The following is a 7,831-nucleotide window of genomic DNA, read 5'->3' on the forward strand; positions in this document are numbered from 1 at the left end:
TATTATAAACTAATAAAACTTTATTGATTTTCTATCGGAACCGATCAGACGGTGAATGAAGCAGCTCAGAAACATCTGTCCGGCTGCAGCTCAGAAACATCTGTCCAGCTGCAGCTGTCTCCAACTACCACTGCAAAAACTCTACATACCAAGAATATTTGTCTCATTTCTAGTCAAAACAAATCTCATTCTACTTAAAATAAGACTCATCATATTAAAAGCAGCTTGTTTTTAGACACTTTTTACTTCTTTCAAGCTGATTTTCACTTGAAATAAGTATAAAAATCTGATAGTGGAGCAAGTTTTTCTTTCTTATTACAAACACAAAAAACTTGCTCCACTGGCAGATTTTTCTACTTATTTCAAGTGAAAATTTGTTTGAAACAAATGAAAATGATCTAAAAACAAGTTCATTTTTAGGTGATGAGTCTTATTTTAAGTGGAAAGAGATTAGTTTTGACTAGAAATGAGACAAATATTCTTGGAAAGATGTGGAGTTTTTGCAGTGCAGACTGTCAGTAGTTGTGTCAGTAGTTGTGTTGTGTTGTGTTGTGTAGTTGTGTGTGTAGTTGTGTTGTGTAGTTGTGTAGTAGTTGTGTGTGTCCTTACCGTAGCCGTGTGGTTCCGTGGAGCGGGAGGACCGGGGAGGACCGGGGAGGACTCTCTCTCTCTCTCTCTCTCCCCGCTGCAGGTCTCTGTCTGTCGGTCACAGTCTGGAGGAACAACCGGCACCGCCCGCCGGAGAGGGGCGGGGTCAGGGCGGCGGTCACCGTGGTTACCGTGGTAACAGAACCATAGCAACCCGTGCCCGTGACACATCTGGCCGCGTGCGGTGCGTTGTCAGCATAGATAGTTACCGAGGCAACCAGGAGAGAACCACCATAGATATATATACGTAGATGCCGCCTCTGACGCTACTGCCCATTGGAACGGATTGTCGCCGCCGCCGCCATCTTGAGCAGGAGCCTCAATATTAGAACGTCTCAGCTATGGTAGAGCACTGGGTTAAGATCAATGATGCTATTAACGTGGGTGATCTATAAATTGAAAACACCACTCTTCCTCATTCACCAACAATGCAGAGACGTCAATTCTTGGGCACTCTTGCAATACCCATATCCCGCCATCGGGAGGCGCTTCCACCACTGTCGTTACTCTCTTATTCCAGTGCTCTAGCTAGAGGCAGAGGTCTATCACTGAATTTTCAACCGATTTTCAAGCCGTTTGTTTTAATATAAATGTCATACATATATTTGTGATAAAACATACACAATAGATCATAGACTGTATGATACACAATTAGGTTTTATTAGACATGTGATTAATGAATAAAACACACACACACACACACACTGTATAAGATCAGGTGGTGTTTAAACAAATATGCAATCAGACAATCATGACACACACACACACACACGGTATAAGATCAGGTGGTGTTTAAACAAATATGCAATCAGACAATCATGATACAAACTTTTTAAAACATTGGGCTACTGTAATGTACAGAGCCATTATAGGATGGAACCCACCCAGAAACATCAAAAATATCAACTCAAAACACATTTTAAAAAAGGTAGTAATTTAAATAAATTATAAATTCAATGAAAAAGAAATAGTACCGTGCAGGGCCAGCCCTAGGATTTTGGTGGCCCTAAACAATACACTGTATAAAGAAATAATTTAGGCCAAATGCTGGAAATTTGAGGTCTGCTTTTTGAAAAAAATTCAAAATCCCTTGTGAAAACACACCTTCAGTCATGAGAATGAACTGTTTTGGTGCTTGAAATAGGATATGAATACAGTAATAGATACAGTAAGTGTAGAAAACAAGTCTAAAATGAAAATAAGTGATTTTTCATATGCTGTTTAATTTGTTTTTATACGAAGTTATTATTGAAGAATATTATTATCTGTTTATTTTTTCTACAATCAGGTCATAAACATGACTTGCATTTTTACCATGGTCCCGTCTCAACCATACCCCATACGTGTACAGTTGAGACGGTACCATGGTACAGTTGAGACACCTATTGAAACCCCATTGATGATGACTGAACATCAATTGTAAATGCAATAAACATACTATACTCACTCCACCCTAACACACAATACTAATTCCCCTGAAACAACACCACTTTGCACATCTTCTTTCGCAAGCTGTTACTCTGCATTTGCAGGGTGTGCAGTTTCGCAACATGGTGTTGCCTCAGCTTATGGAAACAGCTAACAATCAAACACAGGAGGTTGAAGTGATGGTTATCGATACCATCCTGCGTTTCAACAATGTGATGGCCTAGGTTAAACACGTCCTCACAACCTATGTTGGCTCTCACTACATGGTGAACCAAGGACACAGTGCAATGATGAGCTGCAGATGTAATATTAGTGGAGCGTCTGATGCAGTGCTCTGCTGCACGGATCACCTTGACTGTGCCAAGGCTCGGAATTAGCAGGCCTCCATTATTTTTTAAGGTGAGCAGGTGGTAACTCTCACAGAATGATGTTGGTGCAGCCTCACACACTAAACTGCTGCGACATACATCGCAGGAAAGCTGCCCCATGACCTTCCGAACGACAAAACCAGCGATGTAAACCAGGGCATTCTCCGTTAGTTGGCCAAAGCTCGTTGGTAAGTAGCTGTGGTCCAACACCACGCTGGCTACATTTTCAAACGGAGAGGATGCGTCAGGCTCCTCAGCTGGTACCACAGATGACATGTCCACAGCTGAGAGAGAGACAGTGTCATCCTGTGCTCGGACGTTGCCGTTTTTTCCGGGTGATACGCCACAGCGGACCATTAGTCGGCGGAAAACACTTTGAAAATGTACAACAGTCGGATTGTTATTCCATCCACCTGAAATTCATACAAGAGATAGAACTTAGTCATGTGTTTAAAAAGTAGAAGGGAGGGTAAATGCTGTAGAGGCCACAGGGGGAAAAAAGAGTATGTGTGGAGTGGCTCAAGGTGCTCTTTAAGGGAAAAATAATCAAGATAAATTAAGAAAAAACTGACTGTCTGTGGAAGGATGGTGGTGCAGTCAAAAAGAGCTCCCGAGGCACTCTTTTTTTTTTAAATTAAAATCTCTGCTACACCTCAAGAGTGCCTCGGGAGCTCTTTTTGACTGCACCACCATCCTTCCACAGACAGTCAGTTTTTTCTTAATTTAGTCATGTGTTTGTTTGTTTTGTTTTGTTTTATTTTTGTTTGCTTTTCAAATACATATAGATAGTACGTTGCATAGCTATACTGGTATTATTTCCACTGCCATTCCTTCAGCTATTTATTCAGGTAAATGTGAACTGATTTTGTTTTAAAAAGAGTAGAAAAGCCAGCACTCTCTAAATGTCCTTTCAGGTCTGTCTACACTGATATTATTTAGATAAAGATTTCACATTTTAGGATAAGTCAATCATGCATTTTTTTTAAAGTATATCTTCTCTCTTATGTAATAGAATTGTGCTTTTAACATCAGCTCCTACCTGAGGCCCTGATGGAATTGAAGAGGAGCTCCAAATGATCCTGGCTGAAGCGGTATGTACACACATACCGTTGTGACTGCAGCAGCTCCGGTATCATCAGGGTCAATGTGTCAATGTTGATCAAAAAACCAGTCACAGACAGATACCTTTGAAATATAGAAAAATGTTAGTATTCAAATATGTACAACAACTCAGTCTTATGATATTAAACCAGTTCAAAGTAAATATTGTTAAATGATTTAAACTGGAACAGACCAGATGGGTGACAAATTAAAGGAGAAAACAAAGTGTCTTAAGGTAGGCTATAGCTCAACCTTAGTGAGCAGTCTTACAGTCCTGCCATCCACGCCTCAAAAATTTAAAGTTACTTAGACACCTATTTTAGACGCCAGCATATATGTATAATTAAAAAAAAAAAAAGAGTAAGTAGTTTAGATTTTTTTTTTCATCCAATATTAGCGGGCTGTATTTTATATAGTATAAATACTACATGAAAGGAGTGTTGGTGATGATAGTCCAGAAGTTAAATAGTATGAATATAGTACAACAAAAGTGTCAGTGATGATAGTCTAGAGGTTAAGCACTGTACTTGGCATTTAGTTTTACACCATGGGTCGCCGGTTCGCTTCCCGACCCAGGCAGCCTTGCTGCTCAAAGTCCTCAAGTAAGTTTATTGTTTACTGTTGCTGCAACTCATACTATTACTACAAATTGCAGATTGAAACGATAAAAGATGTGTTTTGGGTTGTAGCAACATTAAACAATAAACTTACTTGAGGACTTTGACCATTCATGGTGCCTGATCGTCTGTCTCCCATTCAGTCTCCTTCTTGGGAAAGCATAACACTAACCCAAAGTAGTGCGCCCCCTGGCTTTGACCCTCGGGTGTCACGTACCGATGTTATCATTATCAAAGTATTAGAACGTCTCTGTCATTATCATCATGGCATATTTTTCATTATACCTTCTTAATCACGTATGTTTATCCATCATCTCTTGTTAAACGTTTCAATAAGAGAATCCGCTGGGTACACACATTCTATTACTGTAACAGTTATTAAAAATCACAACATGAAGCAGCAAGGTTGTCTGGGCCGGGAAGCGAACCGGCGACCCACGGAGTAAAAGTAGACAGGTGTCAAAGCGCTTAACCCCTGGACTATCATCACTAATACATAAGTAAAGCTGTATTTATACTAGATAAAATATAGCCCGCTATAGGATAGAAAAAAAAAAATTTAAACTACGACAATTTTTTAAAGGGTTACTTGTAAAATAAATTATACATAAATATTCTGGTATACAAGGGAGTCAATGCACTCTGCATGCATCTTTTTACTTGACTACTGAAAACTTAACAGCCCTCAAATGTCACCATTATGTGCTAATGAATTTTACCTATGGGCTTTTTAATTACTGTGTTGCTTCAGTATGGTTATATTATTATTACTCTTTGAAATTTGTAGTCTCTTACTTTTTAAAATGTCAGTGAAGGTAAACACCTCTAATAAGCCATTCTGTATACTTATTTTTTTGGTCATGTTTTTGATTTCTATTACCATTTATTTGACTGTTTACATAGTCCTGTGAGATGGTTGATGTTTGAAAAATGAAAGATTTGCCAACATGTACAATCAACACAGCAAATATTTTCCCTGGCACCAACTGGTGCTGCTGTTTAAGAAAATCTTTGCAATATAAGATTCTGACCAGCCTAATAGTGGCATTTACCTTACTTTTGAGAGAAAACAAGACAAAAAAAACCTCTTTGAACGATGAAGTGCAGTGCCATCATTCAGTGTGAGCTGGGTCAAATACAACCGGGCTTCAGTCATAAATCCTAAGGTCTCTTCCCAGTTGAGAAAACCTAGTGGAGCCTTAGAGCCTTTGGCACGGGGATTTCTGCTGTTCATTACATCGAATAATCTGTCAATGACCTAAAACACAAATATTCCTTATTGTTACTGATGCTTCTGGTTATGATTTACATCTTGTTTGATAATCAACTTAAAAGATTAATAGATCATCAAAATTGTTGCAGATACAATTCCTGTCAATCAATCAATCAATCAATCAATCAATCAATCAATCAATCAATCAATCAATCAATCAATCAATCAATCAATCAATCAATCAATCAATCGTCACAGCCCTGTTTCCTTAAAAATCAAATTTACACAATACTGAAAAATAGAAGTACTGATGAACTTTTCAAGGATTACCTCAATAAATCCAACTGTTGGAGAGCAATCCTTGAACTGGGGATAGCCAGCTTCCTGCACCATACGAAGAGCCTTTGCTACAGACCGACTCAGTGTCTGGGCTGCTAGGGACACCTTCAGGAGTTAAAGCAAAAAAAAAAATTGTGAGCCTGTGAGGACAAACTATATATATCTATGGAGAACCACGAGATGACGTCACATCTGATCACACTGACATTCCAGAGATAGTGATGACAAGTTTAGAGACAAACAGAAAGTTGTTGTGTTTGATTTCAACTAGAAGAAATAAAGTTTCATATCCGCTCATAAACTAACTGCTTTCTTTATTTTAAAAGTTTTATTTTTATTTTTATTTTTTTTTAAAGTTAAAGACATTGTTTGTGGAGAGGAGGACACTGAATAAACTGTTCTCCATCATGGACAATGAGCAGCACCCTCTCCATCACACAGTGGTCAGACAGCGGAGCACCTTCTCACACAGGCTGCTCCAGCTCCGCTGTCGAAGGGACAGATAGGCCTACAGGAAATCTTTCCTGCCACATGCCATCACACTGTATAATAACAGCTGAAAAACTCTGGTCATAACTTACAGTCACTACGCACTTTATTTTTCTACACACAGTTACACACATTGCACATTTTCTTCTTGCACTAAAATCAACGCTGCCAATTTGTTTTTGTATATAATTTTGTACATCACATTTTATTTTATTTGCTATTGCTATTTTATTATGTATAGTTTGTTCTTTATATTTTACTATTTTATTATGTATAGTTTATATTCTTATTCTTTATATTCTTATACTATATGTTGTTATCGTCAATGTGTGTCTGTGTAATGCTGCTGCTGCACTGTCATTTCCCAGATTGGGATCAATAAAGTATATCTATCTATCTATCTATCTATCTATCTATCTATCTATCTATCTATTGGGCTTTAGGGTGAAGTTTCAGAATGTTCTGACCCTGCAGATGAACTCAGTTTGACCTTCTCTAGATATGTAGCTCTGTATGTATGAGAATAACTGTGTAATAACAGGCTACAAATCAAACTGCCTTGTCTATGTACATTTACATTATAGAGCAGCCGATATAAAGTCCTATATGTAGTGTTGTGTTACACTAATCCTAACCTCCAAGTTAAAGTTTCAAACCAGTTTCATTCATTTGTTTTTGTTTTTTTTGAACCACGATTCAGAAGCAACGTCTGATTTTCATTCACTGAAGAACACAAAAAGAACTTTTGTCAGTTTCAAGTTAATTCAGTGACAGTTGTTTTGTTTTGTTTATCATCAATGAGGCTGAACATGTTTTACAAAACGTCTGAAGCGTTAATGACAGAGACGAACTGCAAACTGCATCTGAACCTCAGAGTTCTCACTGTGTTGTTGAACATGTTAGTCCACACAACAACAGGAAACATCTGGGAATAACACACACACACAGTCTTCAGTATAAAGGCATGCTAAATTGTGTAATGCTTTCAGAAATCTGACTATGTTGTTGGCAGAAGAGACTCTTCATCTGACACCGTGTCTCCTCTTTAACCCGCTCGTCCTCAGGCCTTCATCCCACTTCTGGTTCCTGATGATGTAAAAGACGACGACACATGGAACACACTACAACACAATGACAACACAACCACTGGTCGTCCTGTTGGTGGTTTTAATGTGAACACACACGTCCTCATTCTCATAGAAACTGGTTTATGTACATACATACACACACATACACACACACACACACAGTTATAGAAAGACAGTGCATTGGTTTCTATTTACAACAGATGACATAAATAGCAGGAGAAACGTTACAGGTTCAAACCCTGAGTCAGAACCAGCCACTGAGCTAAAAGAACAACTCACGACACTTATTAAAACCTGCTGAGGAAACACTCGCAGCAGTCCACCATCCATCCCAGAACACTGCAAAATCTCTACATCTATCCAAGAATATTTGTCTTATTTCTTGTCAAAATGTCTCATTTCTAGTCAAAACTAAACTCTTTCCACTTAAAATAAGACTCATCACCTAAAAATGAACTTGTTTCTAGATCATTTTCACTTGTTTCAAACTAATTTTCACTTGAAATAAGTAGAAAAATCTGCCAGTGAAAGCAAGTTTTT

This window comes from Trachurus trachurus (assembly GCF_905171665.1).
Source record: "Trachurus trachurus genome assembly, chromosome: 24".
NCBI classification, from domain to species: domain Eukaryota; kingdom Metazoa; phylum Chordata; class Actinopteri; order Carangiformes; family Carangidae; genus Trachurus; species Trachurus trachurus.